The sequence below is a fragment of the Haemorhous mexicanus genome, chromosome 6 (genome assembly GCF_027477595.1).
Source record: "Haemorhous mexicanus isolate bHaeMex1 chromosome 6, bHaeMex1.pri, whole genome shotgun sequence".
NCBI classification, from domain to species: Eukaryota; Metazoa; Chordata; class Aves; order Passeriformes; family Fringillidae; genus Haemorhous; species Haemorhous mexicanus.
The window spans coordinates 43,956,038-43,975,549 of record NC_082346.1 but is presented as its reverse complement, the minus strand read 5'-3'; the positions used below and the strand labels follow the sequence as shown (position 1 = coordinate 43,975,549).

Genomic DNA, 19,512 nt, shown 5'->3' with positions numbered 1-19,512 from the left:
ATGATACTATGACAAAACCAGAGCTGACTTCAGGGAATGGAGACCCAGGTAGCTCACACGTGGGAAAGGGGAAGGGTACCATCCCGGGGTTCTCAGTTAACCTACACACATGTACACACACATCCATTCAGAAAAACAGTATTTCAGGAAAACAGTAAAGAGACACCCTGGTGCCATGAAATCCCTGCTCCAAACTGTGCTGCTGCATGCTGTTCAAAGTCCCCAGAGCAACCCCTGCACTTGCAATTAATTAATAATGATAGATGCAGATGAGAACAACTCCCAGCCCCTGCTGCCTATGTGACTGAGGAACATGGCAGCAGCCAGACCTAGAGAAGGGCTTGAACTTTCCTGCAAAGGGTATCTCCGGGTTCCTTACTGCCTGCCAGCTCCAAGACCACAGCATGTGCCCCCATGCACAGCCCACTTTGCAGAGGCAGCTCCCATTTGGCATTGAAGACCAAGGAAGATACCTTTCAGCAAGGCTGTAACTGTGATGCGATGTGAGGCAATTACAGGCAGATTGCCTGTTCTGCCACCCAGGTTACAGCACTCACACAGAGGGTTTTAAGGTCTTTGTGAAGAAAAGTGCCGCCTTTACTGGAAAAAGCACTCCCTTGTGGAAACCTGTACAGAAATCAGGAGTAGCTGTGCCTTGGTCAGGGCCCAGACTGAAGCTGTCACCATGAGTCACAGGCATCCTTCACAATGCCACAAGGTGCGCTTTAGTTCCTGGAGATGGGGAACAAGACAGGATGGAAATAGGGAAAAGGCAGCTCTTTCTTCCCCAAGCCCCTTCCACTGTTAAGGGAGCAGGGAGCTGTGGGAGGCTTAGCTGATGCCTTTTATAAAGCCACGTGCTGCAGAGACTATTAGCCATGGGAGCAGCCAGCTCAGCTGGAGCCATCACCCAGGGAACTCCACCTGAGGGCAGAGGGGAGGAGACTGGCAAGGAGAAGAGTTGGGTTGTGCATGAAAGGGATGCAGACTGGGAAGCCCAACATCACACTTTTTGGCCAGGCAGTTCTGGTGGCTTTGCACCCCAGTGTCCAGCATGGCCAGGACAGCATGACACACCTGGGAATGGCAGGGACCTCACTGCTGAGTTGGTGGAGAAAGCAGGCACATTTCTAGCCCTTGTGCAGCTGCTCTCAGCTGCTGAGCTCCAGCCAGCCCTCCTCACAGCTGATGCCCATCAGCCTGCTGCGCAGCGTGGAGTGAGCTCACATGGTGGGTAACCAAGGGCCTGGTGCTCATGCTGCTGGGCACAGTCTGTTCCATTCCAGCCTGCTGCTGCCTGACAGCGACCTGAGAGCATCCTCCCACCAAGCATCCTCATCACACAGCCTCCTAGGGGCCAATGGGCAGTGCTACGGTTATACTGCTGATCGCCTTCTCCCCTTCTCCTGGATCCAGATGTGCACCTTCCTTCACACTGCTCTGCAGGATGCCCTGGTGCCTGGCTGCCCCCAAGCCTCTCCACCCTTCACCCCTCCCCATCTTCAAGTAGTCACAACATCCTCCATAGCTGACTCTGCTGCAGAAGCAAAGAAGCATTCCTGCCCTGCCAAGCTCCCCTCTCTGCAAGCACAGAAGCTTCTTCCTGAGAGCAGTGTATTATAACACTACATATATACACACACAATATTTTAGAGCATCTAAAATCTGGAGCAGAGCTAGAACATTTCTGCTGGCTGTGTTTGGTGCCAAGAGCAGAGTAAGGTTTGGACTGTAGCAGGAGCCCATAAGCATGACCACTGGCCTTGTATATGCCTAAGCATACTCTTGGCCTTGACAAGGCTTTCCTCCCACCTCTGCCCAGCTTCCAAGCAGATCTGGGTGACACCATGTGACTGGGATGAATCACACTGCCCTGGGAGCATGGGAGCTGGCAGCAGTGGGTTGCACAAGTGGGGATGGCCCTAGCAGCTGCTGTGCCAGTCATATCCAGCCATGCTCACTGCATCCAACTGTGCCAGAGGTTGCACACTGGTTTGAGTCAATAGTGCATCAAAGGGAAGGAAAAGCTTCTGATGGTGTACACCATGCAGGGCAATCCTGGGGAAATGGAGGGAGCAGGTAGTCACTCTCCTCCGGTCGCTGGGGCACTCATGCAGTTGTCTCTGCAGCCCCACACAGCTTTTGGGGGAGATGAGAGGAAAGCAGCTGCTGCTGCAGCCAGGAAGGAAGGCAGCTCTCCCGGGCACATGTAGAGCTGCAGACACGTGGCTCTGCAAAGCATGACTGTTTCAACCTCCTTCCAGTGTGACAGGTGCTCTTGAATGGTGACAAGACTTGTCCCCATAATTTGCATCTTCCCCAGGAATTCACCTTGCCCACAGCACCTAAGGACAGCTACAATCATGTACCTGCTGCAGGGCACAGCAGAGCCAAGCAGAGCAGATCAGGCAGCCCACCACACCCACCAGCACGCTCTCATCTCCTCCATGGAAAGGATCTGGGGAGTCAAATGGCCCTGGAGCACCAGAGGCAAGAAGGAAATCATATGACTTTTGGGACAAGAACTGCGGTTCCTGATGCCCCCCCGCCCCCGCCCCAATTCACACCTATCACAGGCAGTTGGCCCAGCACAGGGGATGAATGGGACACAGATGCTCAGCAAACAGACTCTGTTGCTCCAATGCTGCAGGCTGGCACTCCTGCACCCACTGTGCTGCTGTCCTGCCCTGTTCTGCCTATACCCACTGGCCAGCAGCTGCCCACGCCAGTGCAAGGGGTGTTGGGAGTGATGGACGTGATGGAGAAAAACACAAGAAATGTTTTTTTTCCCCTTCAGGCAGAGAAGGAAGTGTCACATCTGGACATGTACAGCAGCCAGGCTGGGAAAGGGACAAGGCACTGGGAGAAGAGAAGCCGTGGGCTGGGAGGCACAGCATCGCCCAGAGGATGTGAGACAGATGGCAGATTTGGCAGCGGGGTGGTCACAGAGCGACCTGCAAGCTTTTTCTGCTGCAAGAGCACACAACACAACACTGCGTAGGGGCTGCCAGCCCAGCCTGGCAGGTTTGCCGGGGGGGGGGGGGGGGGCATCCTTTCAAACAGGCTGCATCCAAAAGGCACCGTCAGAGATGCTTCATGGGCAATTCAGCCTTGGAAAAAGGCTGAACTGCGATCAGGGAAGGCAGAGAGATTGTCCCTGGCTTCTCTTCACAAGCCTACTTTCCCTGCACACAGGGCCACACAGGCAGCTCGGGGAAGGGCTGGCAGCCTCTGTGCTGATGTGCCTGCTCTGACAGCAGTACAGGGTCCTCAGGCAGCCACCCCCTGCCCTCCACATAAACATTGCTCACAGTGGACCAGAAAAGGACCAGAAAAGAATGGCAAATTAAACATGAGGCACTGCAGAAGATGGCTGCAAAACAAACCTCCCCAAGTTCATGCCTCCTTATCCTTCCAGGGTGGTTTGGGTCCAGCAGAGCCAGCACTAGGAATACAGCTGGCTGAAGAGATTTGGGGACCCAGTGCCAGCAGGATGGTACCTTTCTCTCTGATCCCCCTACCCTGCAGGGATTAGTGGCCCAGCAAGAGCCACTGCAAGCCTCTCCACAGCCCAGCAGCTGTTGAGGCCCTGTCACAATTAGGAATCAGACAGGCTCTGTGTCCATTTTTGAAGAGATGTTTGGGGATGAAGTACTGAAATGGAGGTGTTTGTGGAATGGCTGGGTATTCTGGCCCAGCCCCAGACAAGGCTCCTGCTTTATTCTTGGCTTTGTATATGCTGTTCTCCCTTCCTGCATACCCACCCAGCATATCCCAGCTTGCCACCATGTACTGTGGCTTTGCACTGAGCACCTGAGAACCTGATCCCACATTCGGCCTTTGCAGCACCAGCAAGGTATTTATTAAATGAGTGAGAGTCTCCACCTCCTCATCCACTATGTGACTGACATAAGGGGCAGTTTGGTGCTTCATAGCTGTTGTCCCTGCTCTGGGAAGCATCTCCCCATCTGGAAACACTCCCAGCCAGTTTGGGAAAATGCAAGGTGTGAATGCATGAGGCCTCAGCACAGCTGCCACCTCCCTAGGGCAACCAGCACTTCCAGTAAAGCATGAACACATCCTGCAGTAAAATACCTTCTCCACCACTACTGCCAGCAGGACACCTGCACTCACTAGAGACAAAAATCTGTACAAGCACAGATGCTATGGAGGTTCTGGCTCATCCCAACATCCTTGTGCCAACTACAGCTCTGGGAGGGTGAGCAGAGCTCTGGACAGGCAGCCCAGAGCGATGGGCACCAACATTTAAGCAAAGCTGAATCCCACACTGTTGCTCTTTCCCTGAGGATACACTGATACCTGCAGGACACACTGGTCTCCAAACCCTAACCAGCTGCTTTCCATGCTTCTCCTGGCAGCACAGCTCTGTCACAAGGCACATGAATGTCATGCTGGAGGGAAGGGATCAAGAAGTAGCAAAAGCCAGGTGTGAGGAGCCACAGAAGAACACTGGAAAGGATCCTCCTAATGCTCACCATGTCACAGAGGGATCCAGTGCTAAATGAGCTGCAGGACCAGACTGAACCCAAGAGCTCCAACAGCGCTGCTGCTGCTGCTGCTGTGCAGAGCACCTGGCTGGCCACACACAGGACATGGCCACAAAACCCAGCTACCCAACTTAGCTCTGTTCAATCGGGGGGAGATACCTGCTGAAACAAACACTCTCCCTGCTTTCTGCCTCTCAAACAAGGTGAGCTCTGAGGAACAGAGAGCTTTCCTCAGGGTGTTCAGGGAGCGTACCAGCCTGGAGCAATGAGAGCAGGACTGGAGCCAAGGGTCAGCAGGGTCCCATCAAATGGCTGTGCAGCTCTTCTCCTGCCCCAGGGGATGGAGAGGACACAGCACTGGTACGGAGGACTCCCACAGGCAGCTGGGGAGGAGGATGGATAACAAGTATGGCTTCCAGCTTGGACTTTTAAGGCTACACGTGTACAGAAATTTATGCTGCCTCCAGGATATTTCCATAAAACAAAACCAAAACAAACAAAACACAAAAACAACAACAAAGCAAACTTCATATTAAAAGCAAACAAAAAAACCACACACACACACACACACACACACACACAAACACATGCACACAAAAACTCAAACAAAAACAAACAAAAAACAAAACAAAAACACCCCCAAAGGGCAAAAAAACAAAGTCCAAAGAAACGTGGAGTGACATCGCTTCTCTGCTGAAAAAAACTGCAACATGCCTTTTAGGAGGGCTGGAAATTAACCTTCCCACAATGGAGGGAATGAAACCCCTTAAGTTTAATTCTGTGCAGGGACTGTCCAAATAAACAGCTGGTCTTTCAGACTTAGCTGCCAGGATGAAGGAATCCTGAAACCTGGAGCAGACATAAAGCTATAGTCATCCAAGTGTATGTATGTACCTAAGACAAGACCTAGGACATGGTCATAGTTTCTCTCAGTTACTAAATTTCCCACAGCTAGCTTTTTCCAGCCCATTTGCAAAGCCATCTGACTCCTGAAATGACTGAAGAAAACATGAAAGTCTCTAAAATGCATAATCTCAGGAGGTTACACAGCCACTACCACAATTATTATTAATATTTCCTTTGTTTGGGGTTTGTTTTTAAACAAGGAAGAAATTGACGAAATTTTATGGAAGAAAACATAAGAAACTTAAAACTTGGATAAAAGAACATTAAGCTTGATGAAAACTTCCCAACAGAAAAATCAAGTGAAACTGCTTGATGAGAAGATTAGCAGCAGTAATATGAAAGGAAAAAGCAATAAAGAGGACTTGGAACCAGAACAAATAAAAGAATTATGACTCTTGGAAACACACCTGACTGAAAAGTAATCAGATTTTGTCTGAATGAAAAACTTTTTAAATTAAAAAGACAATCAATTTAAAACTCAACGTTCTTAAAACCTACATGATAAGACCTCAGTTCCCTCTCATCAGTGAAAAATAAGTCACTAGAAATTCATGCAGTATGTCCTTGCTGCCAGATCTTCTCAGTGGCTGAGAACCTGGAGCTAAAGCCTGATGAACTGCAAAAGTGGCTCTGACAGCCACAACCTTTCTTGAAAGTAGAGGGGAAAAAAACGTCTCCATTAACTTAGTACACGGATTAGTTTAGTAAAAGTTCTGGAAAATTACTGCAGGTTAATGCAGGAAACCCTGATTCCCTTTCAAAGCCTAATGAAGATGAACTGTGAGAGGATAATCTCTGCTAGTACTGAATTCTTAAATGTCAAAAATAATCAGATTATATCACTGGCTATATTTTGTATCTCCTAGAATAAAATTTTGTTCCTATGATACAGTATTATAATAATACAATATAGTATAGCAGTATAGTATTGTTAAATTCATTACAGATATAAATAATGCTTTCATAAACTTATTCTCTTTTCTTTTGTGGACTCATACGTTTTAAGCAGTTTTATTTAACCAAGTAGAAACCACCTTTTAAATGCTCACATTCTGCATTTTCAGTTAGACTGCCTTTTCCATTGAAATACAGCTGGACCAAATTTATAATAAATAATTAAGTGATATCTAGTAAGAAATGCATCACTCACCATTTTTTAATGCAAGAAATGGAGACATTAAGTATAAAAAAAAATATGTTATCTATAAACCCACTCACTTAAGCACAGTGCAGCCTCCTGCTCAGCTCTAAGCATCATATCATGCTCATCAGTGAGAATCAGCTTGTCCTTAGGAAAAGAGCAGAAGTGTACAAACACAGCGAGATTAAAAACAGGTACTTGGGTGGTGGCCTTCTGATCATTAACTTAGTCCTGACTTTAATTCATCCGTCCTATTCAGCAGCAGGTCAAGAGCCAAATAAGGCACAGACCAAGTCTGCTCTAAAGTCTATAAAGTTTGGTTAATTTTTCTGTCCTCTTCACCATAATACTTCCACATAGTTCTGCCCTCCCCGAGAAAAGCAGCCCAGAAACACCATGAACAGTGCATGTCGTCAGCCTGGAGCCTGCAAGCCCTGGCAGTCTCCTAGTCTTGTAGAAACCTCCAGAATGCTGCTTGCAAAGGGAAGCTAGGAAAACTTCACCTTCTGATCATTTCTCTAACGCTGCCTTGGGGATTACCCAACAGTGACTGAATTTGTAAGAAGACAGGACAAATAAGCTCAGAAGCAGTGAGGCTGAAGGGAGGTCATGTAGTCCTGCCTCTCTTCTCAAACTACTGCAAGCTAGAAGAGGTTCCTCAGAGCAGTGTCCAAGCAGGTTTTGAATATCTCAAAGTATGAACATTCTGCTCCAAACCACAGCCATGCCAAGAAGACCATCCCAACCTGCTGTTGGAACCAGATCCTCCAGCCAGGTGCGTCCCAAGCCCCATGTTACTAGAGGCTGTCCCAATGCTGGCTTGGATCCTAGCTGCACAGGTGCCTGTGGTCCATGGCCAGCCACTTTTCATGGCTCAGGAGTGACCCCCCAGCTTGCCAGCCCTCACATGATCTCAGCACCTCAGCCTGTGCCACTTCCCTGGTGTGTCATCTTAGTGTGGACCACCTTGCTGCACGGGTAAGAGGATTCCTCTGACAGGGTCACCTTGGCTTGGCCAATGCAGAGGCCCCAGACCTTGGCCCAGGATACCACAGGCTCACTTTGGGCAACAGCTGGGAGCCACTCCCCATCTATATTTCCAAAACTGTTCTGTGCCCTAACTCTCGCACCCCCAGATTCTCTGAATTTTGGTCTCCCCTTGCCCATCCAACACAGCACATTAAGGAGTTCACTGTCTCAATCTCCATCACCTCCTGCCCCACCTGTCTCCTACCACAAACTCCCAGGTAATAACAAAGTGTTTGTCAGTAAAGCAGAGCCAGAGCACTTTCCTATATCTGTGAGAGGATCTCAAGATTACATGATGACATATTTTTCCACCTCTCACAAGCTGCCTTTTAGCACTTGGGGGTGCAGTGGAGCTTGTCTGTTCAGATCCTGCCTTCCTCTCTGCTCACCCACAAATCTGCAGATGACAAGACACAAGACTGGTGCTGGGGAGGGGGGGATCAGGTCACCCAAAGTTTTCACACAGCTCCCACTGAACAGGAGCACTGAATCTGCCTGCTCCGGTACTCCATTTTAAACACACTTTTATTTAAGATCAAACGATGACTGCAAGGAGCCCTCCTTGGTCAAAATGGTAACTCCAGCTTCTCATGGGGACTCAGCTTGGAACTAAACAATGGATTCCAGTGTTGGAATGTTTCTATACAATGGTGTTAATGCTCCTCAGAGACTGGAAAATGTTATGTTAGGTGAGGGTGACATAGGGACAAGGGCAGCAGGCTGGGAGAGGTAAGTCTGTTCCCCTCACCAAGCTACTCTGCAGAGACCCAGGGGGACTTGCCCTTTCTCACCCATTAACCAGCAACAATAGTGCCCCGGGTGATGGGAAGGGCTGTGCACAGCTCTCTGTCTGTCCCATTGTTGCAGTAATAGCATGAGCAAACTGCTGACATTGTCCACACCTAATACCAAGGTGTGATCACAGCCTAGTTACTAGTCTCAGACACATTTGAAGCGGTAACTTCAAACAAGCTTTGAAAGGATACTTAGGCACCTTAAAGTGCAGGTAGATGCCAAGTGGGATCTTTTAGCTCTAAGTTCTCTTTTCACGCCTGGTTAGGGACTGAATGGGTTCAAGCCATAGCTGAAGGAAATCAGGACTGGAGCTGCTTCTCCTGAAATAATCTCAAAGCAAACCTGCCTTTGTTCTGAGCACAGTGCATCAGCAATTCAACATTTTCTTCGATCTTAGGGCTAAGTACACAAAATATATTTACAGCAACTAACATAAGTAAGAAACACAGGAGTGACAACAGTAGAAGGCTTTGGTGTTTGTAGGACTCGTGGAGGAGTCAGCATTTGCACAGCACACTGATGTTTGCCAAGGAGTTTAGGTGATTGATTAGTTTAATATCAATTGAATTCACTTGTGGGTGTTAAAAACATTCTTCATCTTCTTTTTGTTTTCGGAAAGCTCTCGAAGTCTCTAAAGAGTATTTCCTGCAAGGAATATTTTAAAGCAGACACTCATCTTTTTACAACTGTGCAGATGCAGGCTCTCAAGCTGTGCTGAAATCTGCTTTATGTTCCCATGGGCCAGAAGGCTCTGCATGGAAAGAGGACAGTGTTTACCTGGAAGGGCCTACACACACCCCTGACCAGCATCCCCAGCAGGCACTGCTATTTCTGTCCTGCACAGGACCACCCTATGCTTACCACTGTCAGCAGCCACCAAACCAGAGATGAAATAGTTAACCTCAGGGAAAGCTCTGAAGAGGAGAGTCATTACAGAGCAATTCAAATGTTAACATAAAATGAAATTTTAAAATAAAATTTAAAAAAAAATTAAAAGGAGTTGAAAGGCATTGGAAAGGAGTTTCAGGAGCCAGGATTGAGCCATGGGAAGAAAGCAGAGGTTTAAGCTCACAGGGAAGCCAGAAAAGCCCATATGTGCTATGGAGTCAGAGGCTGCAGGGGTGCTGGTGGCCTCCCTGCTTTTATTTATTACATATTTGTTTGCCAGTGGCTCTTCGCCAGGACACTTTCGACAAATCCTTCCTGAAGGAGCTGCTTCTGCTTCCCTCTCCATCTGTTGCCCAGCCTTGACCACCACTTTGCAAGGCAGCAGGGAAGGCAGCGAGGCCAAGGCTCTGGTCTGGTATCAGAGTCAGTCTTTCTGCTTCCTATTTTTCCCACTTTCTCCCCTCTCCTCTCTGAATAAATACTGCAAACCACTACAACAGCACCTTTTCTCCCAAACAGCATATTTTGCCGTCTCTCTTCTGCTCAGACAGGCAACCTGACCAGTTCTACGGAATTGTAAATCTCCACATGGGGCAAAGTGCTTTCTCATACCTTGTTTCCCCACCCAGTTTTCCCCTCACACCCTGCTCCCCCATGAACTCTCTGAAAGGGGAAAAGGCTGGCATGTACCTCAGTCCTGGAGATGGTGGCTAAACAGTTAAAAGGAAAAAGATGTTCATGCAGAAATAACATCTGACAGCCAGACAAAGGTCTCTCTCGCTCTCATTCTCCTGGAAAACACCCCTTCTGTTCAGGAGGTTTCTGAATAACAAACCCACTGTGCTGCTAGTGAGAATGGGGAAGCAAGCAAGGGAGAAGGCAGGGCCTTCATCCATGGACAAATCTGGATGAAGTTGAAAACTGGGGGAGAGCAGCTTGGCCAGAGCATTAGAATGACCTACCAGCCCTCTCAAAATCTTCAGTATAACAAAACCGGAGGGAGAAATGGAGAGAGGTTCTCCCTCCTCTCCCTTGCCAGCATAAAGCATATCTAACACCCTCAGTCGTAGCTCCCAGAAGGAGAATTCTGTGGCCAGGATGACGTGGGGACGAGCACAAGCCACGACATGACACAGCGGTGGGGTGACATTTTATCTCCCATCACAGACCAGTGGCGTAGGCCAGTACATTGGGAGAGGGACACCGAGGGGCTGGGGCTCGTTCCCTGCTTCTGCCACCAACTTGTTCCAGCAGCCCAGGGAAGCCCCTGTGCCTCGCTGGGCCTCAGCCACCCATCAGGCTGGCAGACACAAGCAGTTACAAACACTTTGGTACATGGTCCAAGATAAAGGCGGGCAAACAGTGTCTAAACAGAGCCAAGTCCCCAGAAATCTCTCACAACACCGACCCAAACCCGTCCGTGCCTCCCGGACCCGCAGAACGGCCCTGGCGAGCTGTCCCAGGGCTGCCCGAGGAGATGCTGGCTTACCCGCCCAGCGAGCATCCCCCGCCGCAGTCGCACCCGGCAGGCGCAGCTCGGCGTGGGCAGGCCCGGGGCAGTCCCACGCACGCTTCCTGCCCACCCCAACCACCGCACCGCGGGGTCGTACCCCCGGCTCCGTCCTGCCTCCCGGGGCCGCCCCAGTCCCACTCGCTGGAGCCCCGCTGCCCGCCGAGCCCCACAGCCCGGACCGCGGCTCCCGTCCTGCCGCCGCCTCCCGCCCCGCACTGACCTGCTGGGGGGTCCCGGCCCCGCTCGGTCCGGGCCCTGCGCCCGCCGCCTCCCTCCTCCCCTCCCCGCGGTCGCCTCGGGCTGCCCGGCAGCGGCCCGGGCCAGGCACCGGCAGGGGAAGGGGCCGGGGCCGCCGCCGCCCCGCCCCCCGCCCGCCCCGCTGCGGCGGAGAGGCCGCGGTCCGCGGGCTGCGGTGCTTGCGCTGCTCACCCCGCCTCACCGCGCCGGGCCCCGGGGCCTGCGCCGCCGGAGCTCCGGGACCCGCGTGGGGAGCCGCAGCCGCCTCCCGGCCCGAGACGGGGTCGGGCAGCCTCCGCCGCTCTGCGTACCGTGCGCCCCGTGGCATCCGTGCGGGGAGGAGGGGGCGAGGCGGCGGCCCCGGCGCTCGGAGCGGGGAGCGGGCGGGGAGCTGCCGGCAGAACGCCTGGGTGCGGGGTCTGCGCGTCTCAGGCTATTTCTGGGCGTGAGGCTGTGCCCGCCGCATCCGCCGCTCCGAGCAGCTTCCGCGGCGCTCGGGCTCCTCGGGATGGCTGCCCGGCGTGTGCCCCGGGGCGAGCGGAACGGGCCTCGGGGGCCATCAGCCACGGCAGTGGGGCAAACGGGGGTCAGCCCCACAGTGGTAGGGGCAGGTGGGTGAGTACCGAGGGGTTGTAAAACCTCTCCCCTTGATGAAGCATTGCTCAGATGCTTGGCAGAGGTGACAGCAGGGGTGGTGGCTAAGAAACTTCCTCGGGGTCGTGTTCCTGCAGAAGATCTCTGCCTTCATCAGGAATGACCAGCAGGAGAGAGAGGACCCTGACCCACCAAGTGTAAAGGGAAACAGAGAACCTTGTTTTCCGTGAGCATCCCAGCCTGCTCCCTATTTCTCCAACCCATCAGGATGCAGGCAGTGCACTCTGTGCTGGAGAAACCACCGGCAGCACCCTCAGGGCTGCGGTATTGGGTGTCTTGCACGGCCAGCACTGTTCCCAAGTGATGGTCAGAGACACATCTGCAAGTGGGCTACCAGGCAACAGTCACCAGAATGTTACTGAAGTCTCACTGACATGCCAAGTGTTTCATTGCTCCCACGTCGTATGAAGGACCTGGGGGTCCCACATCTGTGACTTCTCCAGATGCTGTAAATAGTGTTGTTCTGCACCATCCTCTGAAGGCTTGTTTTGGCTCATTCAATCTGTTTTGGGCTGAAGAAGCACAGTCCAGTGGTTAAAGTCCAGCCATTTAAGTAAAGGACCTTCCAGTCTTGCAAGCACAGCTATGAAAATCACCAGGAGAAGCATCAGGGGATGAACATAATATAACAGCTGCCCGCAAAGAATCTTTGTTCATACTGCTAGTGGAAATGGCTGGCACAGTTCACACACCATGAGGAACCAAGAGGTGAATGCCCGGTGTCCCCTATAGTGTCTTTCTTTTTTTAGGCTCCCCAAAGCTGAGGTAGCACTCAGCTGACTTCTGGTCTGCTGGAGCATGGTGCAGAGAACAGGTTTGGCTACAACATGATGTCTTTTGATAAAACTTCCATTTCATGTAAATGAGTCTCACATAAATGAGACCTTTATCTCCAACCAGGAGCTACCATATAGCACAATCAACACATGCCTGAAACTTAAGGGAACAGCTGAGTAAAAATAAATTTCCAATCTCTTTCACTGGTATCTTTTTAGCCAAATGTATGATAAGCAGAAGCCAGACAGCTTGCCCTCTCACTCCAGACAAGCCAGTGCCAGTCCCACAGCATCACTGAGGCTTGGAGACTTTGACTGCTGCCGTGCATCAGGAGGCACTGTCTACCTCAGGAGAGAGCAGAAACCACTGTGCCAGTTAGTAATGGGAGCTTGTGGGAGAAACAAATCCATGGGGATTTCCTAGAATGCCTCATGACTGTGATCTGCCACCGGGTCCCCAATATTTGATCCCGTACTTCTGAGCAATGAAGTGGAAACCAACATGTTTGATCACTTAAACTGCTGTGAAATGTTGACTTCTGAGCAGATCTGGCAACCTTGCTGCTGGTGAGCTGCCCCAGTCCCAAAGAAGCACCCTCTCCCCTTCCTTTGGCCTGCCAAGACATCAGGGATCACCCAAAGCTGGACAGACCTTGCCTCTGTGTCATTCCCTGGAGACAGTTGTTTCTGCCTCTGGCCCAGACTGTGCCTAGTTGGAATAGAATAGAATAGAATAGAATAGAATAGAATAGAATAGAATAGAATAGAATAGAATAGAATAGAATAATAAACAAAAAAGGAAATGCAGAGCAGCCCCAAAAGGGAGAAAAACTCTTTCATTTTCTATTATGTACTGGGCCTCGGTGGCCATGAAGAGCCATTTTGGCCCAAGAAGAGACTTACAGGTGTGGTCTCACAAGGGTTCATGGTTTTTAAGTCCTCCACATGCCTGAGAACCATGAGTGGTGTGTGGCTCAGCTCCAGCTCTGTGTGTGAAGGAGCACAATACCTCCTTCCTGCATCGCTTATAACCCTGCAGCAGTGGGGGAGAGATAGGGAGCTGCAGCCAGAGGCAGCAGGAGGATGAGGCACAGGAGCTGTTGGGCAGCTGGGACTCTAGCACTGCATCCTGCTGCTCTGTATGAAACTCCCAATTGTAATTCCTCTTTTCCATAATTTCTGGCTTTAATATTTATGCTGAATTTCTTCAGGCAGACTGAGGGACTCAGGCTGAATTTGTCTTGACACATTTCGAGCAAGATGGTGTGACTCTTCCTTAGAATGACATCTGTAGAAAAAGGCTATTGTGTCTATGTTTTTTAGAAAAGCTCTTGGTTTACCCTTGGGCAGCACCAGTATCTCTGAGCTTCAGAGCTAAATACTGGAAAAGGTGTGGCCTTTAGCTGGAGGTGTGCCTTTGAATACCCCTATGCTTATGAAACTGGAAAACTGCAATTTGCCCAGACCGGTGGCAAATTTGAAGGGTCAGGCAATGAAAACACCCTTTAGTCCTTGATCCCTGCACCTGGAGCCAACTAGACCATGTTTGTGTCCCAGGCTGACAGCCCAGCTTGGCGTGGCACATGGCTCTGCCAAGATATCCCCATGCCGGCTGCCCCCCACCAGGATGAGTGGGCCAGCTGGAGTGTGGTGAGCACAGCATGCCAGCCCGTGGCAAATGGTTGCCTGAAGGCAGACATCAAAGAGAGCCCTGACCCCCCTGGTGCAGGGGTGGAAGCCAGTGCAGGGCTCCATGGGGCTCTGCAGTGTGGGCAGCCCTGGATACAGAACCTGGGAGGTGAGGCTTGAAATGGGCAGAAGCACAGAATGGCATAGCAGAGTCCTGCACGTGGTCCCTGACTTTCTTATCTGCAAACAGCTTCTAGGAGAGAATTACTTATTTCCTTGCAGGGCTGATAGAATCATTACATTATTTTTATGCTGCAAAAGCAGGAATTAATTTCTTCTCACCCCTGGACAAGTGAGGGATTACCCCCTGGGAAGAGATGGAAGCTCACACCTGCGAAGATCGGAGCTACGCTTTCCCCGCGGCGCTGGTTGAATTCCCCCCGGCACGGCCCTGCAGCCCTTCTGTGCCGACTCCAGTCCCGGCCGTGGGCGCCCGGCATTCTTCGATCTGGACTCCGGGGCACCGGGCGGACACCCGGGACACGGAGCCCAGGCAGTTCCGACACGGTGCAAGGGGCTGGTGAAGCCCGGGCCCCGCGCAGGGCTGTCTCCCCCCAGACCTGCCGGCCTTTCCTAGCGCTGCCTGCCTCTTTCCCGGAATATCTCCTGCCTGCCGTAACTAAGGAAACGGAGCTCCTGTCGGCAGCAGCTCCTGGCAGTGCGCACATCGGAGGGCGGGGGAGCTGCGGGTACCACCCCGGGCTGAGGCAGCCCCAGCCCCAGCCCGGCCAGGGAAGGGGGCAGCCCCACCCCAGCCCCAGCCCGGCCGGGCTGCCCCACGGCCCGCTCCCAGAGCCCGAATGAGGGGCAGCACGTCCCGCACAACTCCCCGACATTCGGCAGAGGCGGCTGCCGCACAAACGCAGGCCCCTGCGCCGGGAAGGGCTCTGTGCCCTCCACTGGGGGCTGCCTGGCGGGGACCCCGGCCCCAAGGAAGGTGCTTCTTCCTTTCCACAGGAGACCATGGGACTTAAGCTGTGCAAAAGGAGAAGCTAGAAGAGCTCCAGCAGAGGTTGAGCCACCATCACACCACCCACCTCAGTTCCGTTAATTAAAAAAGTTAATTTCTTAATTTTCAAGAGCTCACCCCAGACCTTCTCAGGGCTCTTTGAAGGCAGCTTGCCATTGGGAATAGCTGAGAAACTGGGGCTGCAACTTCTACGCTGGGAAATCGTCTTTCCCCCATGCCAGCTCCCTTGTGGTTTGGTGTCTGCATGCTTATAATTTCAAAACTGCTTCAAAAATCACCCACCACCCAGGCTGCGTGACCGTGCACTAATCAGTTGCATTAAAATATGCTAATTGGCTCTTCCCAATTACCAGTCAGGTGGGACAGTGTGGTTCAGTAGTTGCAGGCACAGGATTTCTCTGTGACTTTGCCTCTCTGTTCCTTGGCTGGCCTGGATAAGCAAGATATTCCCATGGTGTTGCCCAGACACCACCAGCCCTGCTCCAAAAGACACCATAGCTGGGCCCTCAGCACAGGCAGCTCAAGTTGTCCACATCCCCACTGCAGCCTAAACCCAGCATGGTCATCTTCACACATACCATCCCCAGCCCTCCTGGCTGTCAGCCACTACTGCCTGCAGCAATGTCTCTGTGGATACTCCTACCTGCTCCTGCATCACCACAAGCAAATGGTGCAACTTCTTGCCTGGGGCATTTCTCTCTTCACCCCGACAACCTGCCACTAATCAAATGTTCCTCCGCTTTACCCTACCCCAATACTGCATTAACAACATGGAACAATTCACATACCTCCTTGAAGTAAGACCCAGTAGAGAGCTAGGCATTCGGGCTTGCACTTGATAGCTCCAATCCAGCTTTTGTGCATCAAACATCCTTGCATTATTCTGCAAATAGGTAGTCTGCACTTGGCCAGAGGTCAGGCCTGCTGCTCACCTACCTTCAATACCAGACATTCTGACGTGGCCTCTCGTGTCTGCTCTCAAAACCTAGGACATGCTGTGTCACTTCCTTGGGGAGATGGATGCAGAAAGGAACATGAGTTCATTTACTCAGTGTAAAATACACCTCCCTCTCTTAGACAAATATGTATGAGAGAGGAACAAAATAAGTACGAGGTTATTTGGAGCTTGAAATGGAGGTCATGGGTCAGAGTGAAATGTTTTCTGGAAATCTCAGGGAAATGACCCCTCTGCTTCAAGAGGTGCAACTGGTAATTCCTGACATAGGAGAAAAATATCCAGGCTGAGCACTTGACCTTCTGAAGCAGTAAATGGCATTTTTATGATGTTTAGAGCAATGAAAGACTGATTGCAGATAGACGAGGGAAAAGTGGTGGTAGTTTTAATGAGAATGACTGTGGAATAGAGGGGAAAGATGTAGGCTAACAGGCTGAGCTAGGAGAGGCAGTGAGGAAGATGCACATCATGTAATGAACCATACTGTTCTGGCCGAATGGGGCTCTGCATGCAGGCTGTGTCTCTGCCCACATGCCAGCCTTCCTGGGAGCAAACACTCAATGCACTGATGTTCTCCCTGGCTAAAACAGTTGCCATCAGCGCAGCTAGCTAATGCACAGTGGCACAGTCCTTTGTGAAAGTCATTAACTCTAAATAGGCTGTCTCATAAACAAAATATTCAACAAAAACTTCTTTTCTATGTAGCTCATTGGCCCTACTTCTATGTAAAGAATAGTGCCAGAATAATAATAAAAAAAATTTAAAAAAGAAAAAAGAAGGAGGGCTGTTTTAGGTCAGAAAACAGGTTTGTGTCACTATAATTCTGTTTCTGGAAGTGGATGGCAGCAAACACCTTGAGAGGAGCATAATAACAGAGCAGGTGGATGATGCTCCTTTAGTGTCCTCTCCCATTCACCAGCAAATACATTATTTTTGAAAGAGATTCAGAAGCATATAAAATGTGGATATCCACAGCACTTTGCAGCAAGATGTTCCCTGGTGAAACTACACATTGTATGAAGGACATAACATCTCCCTGTGCCTCTTCTGACCCACTGACAAGCTGCTTTCACCCATTTCTCTGCCTGGAACATGTGGTCAACATTTGAGCCCAGTCGACAACAAAGAATTATTTATTAATTTCCCTGCTCATGCTGATGGCTTTATCTATGTTTTTACTGTGTGTATAATTTATCACATTCAACTTCATTCATCTTCTGTGAAGATGGGCTGAGAGAATTGGGGTTGTTCAGACTGGAAAAGATAAGGCTCCAGGGAGAGCTTATAGCAGCCTTCCAGTACCTAAAGGCAGCATATAAGAGAGCTGGAAAGGGACTCTTACAGGGGCATGTAGTGATAGGACAAGGAGCAGTGGCTTCAAATGGAAAGAAAGAAAGTTTAGATTAAATATTAGGAATTTTTTTTTTTACTGTGAGAGTAGTGAGGCACTGGACCAAGTTGATCAGAGAAATTGAGTCAGCCCCATCTCTGAAAATGCTCAGGGCCAAGGCTGGATGCGGCTTTGACCAACCTGTTGTAGTGGGAGGTGTCCTGCTGATGGCAGGACATTGGAACTTAGTGATGTAGAAAGTTCCTTCCAACCCAAACCACTCTGATTCCGTGTTCTATTCTTTGCACCTCTTTTATCCCTCCCTTCCTTCCCACAAGCACTGAAATGAAGGGACCACTCAGGAGGAGATAATATGGAGTTTATCAGGCTGGAGTTACACCTGGGAGAAGCTGGGAATGCTCAACTGAACTGAAACCAGAAGGGAAATGTCAGTGAATGACAAACGATTTATGGCTAATAAAGCCACCCAACGACAAGGAAAACAGTGGTGGTCACTACTGATCACAGCCCTACATCTCTCTGGTCCCTCATCCACCTTCCCAAGTAGCTCAGCAACTGACAGCTCTGCCACTGCTTCAGCAGATCTGCGAGTGTCTCAGGGAGAGCTCCACCATACTGAGACAAGGCAGATGCAGCAGCTCTTTTGCTCTCTGTTGGTGACCAATGTAATATGTGGCATAACAAACAAGGAGAAAGCACTGCACCTCCCAAGCAAAAGCCTGGAGGACTCCTGGAGCATATTTAGCCATGTTGCAAAAGAGCATTCCACTGCAGCGGGTAGGATTCACATCTGATGTATCTTTTATCCTCCTGTACTGAAGATTGCAGTCCTGACCAGTGGCAATTTGGGGAGCTGTGGCTGGGGGATGCTGCTCTGCATGTGGGTCCTGCTCGGGAAGAAAGCTGCCCTCCGAAGGTTGATCCCAGCTGCTGGGCTGGGGACTCCCCAGCGGAGCTGGAGAGGGAGACAGGGCAGAGATTTCTCTTGGGTAGTGATGGATGGCTGGTGATGGCACTAAACAGGTGTATAGCTCCCACCCCACATCCACAAACTCCTCGGCCGGTGAGACTGCGGGCAAGACACGTACTCCCCCCTTCACCTCCGCGCGCCTCCTTCCTCCGCTCCCTCCTCCCGCTGCTCCCGGCGGGTTCCCGGCGCCATCTGCCGGCCCGGCCCGGCATCCCTGCCACGCCCAGAACCGGGCCGGGCCGGGCCGGGCCGTGCCGGGCAGCTGTGTCTCTCCATGTGCCAGTCTGTCCCCAGCACCCCGCTGCTCGTTCCTCAGGATGTGACAGACTCACCTGTCCGGCGTGGACCCGCAGCTCTTCCTTGGCTGTGTCGGAGAGGGGCCAGCAGCAGCTGGAAAGCCGGGCAGAGGGCGGGTGCCCGAGGAGGTTTGGCGAGGACGGTCGGTGCCGGAAAGATGCCTGGGAAGCCAGTGCCCCCTAACCCTCTCATCCCCGAGATCACCCCAGCCTCTCTACTGGATCATTCTGACCCCTGCCGCCTATGTTCTTTCCAGCTTTCACATCACACTGAAATCCCCTCCATCCCTGCATCTTCATCTCTTCCATTCTTGTTTCCCAGCTCCTTTACATTCTGTCCTTCCCCTCATGTCAGAATTCCCTCTGCCTGAGCTCTCCACAGGGCTCTTCTTGGCCCTGGTTCCCTTGAACCCCTGAAAGTGACCTTGTTCTTGCTGTCCAGTATACAGCCACTGCTTCCTCTGCTTCCAGAGCAGGAGATGCCTGCTACCCCCTCCAATTCTGTGGGATAGCTCCCTTTCCTAAGCTGTGAGTGAAGCAGTTTCTGGCTTCTGCTTCTGGGTATGCATTTTGGAAACCTAGCTACTTGCTGTGCCCACCCCAAATCCACCAGACAGGAATCTGATAGAAGCAAATGAGGACAAGTCTGGAGAAAGGCCAAGTCTCACTGTTAGGGAACTTCTCCCTTATATTTATTCCTCATTTTTCTGTTTCCTCCCTTAGGTCCTCAGTGGGTCTTCAGATGGGTATAATTCATCCCTCTTCTTGCTATTTATGCTGTGATCCTCAGTAGTTACCCCCTACAGTCCTGCCCTGAAGAGAGCCACTGCTTCT

The 19,512-nt window shown here is 51.2% G+C and overlaps 1 protein-coding gene across 2 annotated transcripts in view; it reads right to left on the bottom strand.

Moving 5' to 3' along the window:
• TMEM63C (transmembrane protein 63C) overlaps window positions 1-11,474 on the bottom strand; it is a 32,626-nt gene extending 21,152 nt beyond the window's left edge. The window contains exon 1 of one of the 2 annotated variants that reach the window (XM_059850049.1): window positions 11,329-11,474. The gene's annotated coding sequence lies outside the window, so the exon portion shown is untranslated. Of the gene's footprint in view, window positions 1-11,000; window positions 11,136-11,328 lie in introns of those variants that run through there. The other variant, XM_059850048.1, reaches the window with a different exon arrangement.
• Window positions 11,475-19,512: the final 8,038 nt, after the last annotated feature.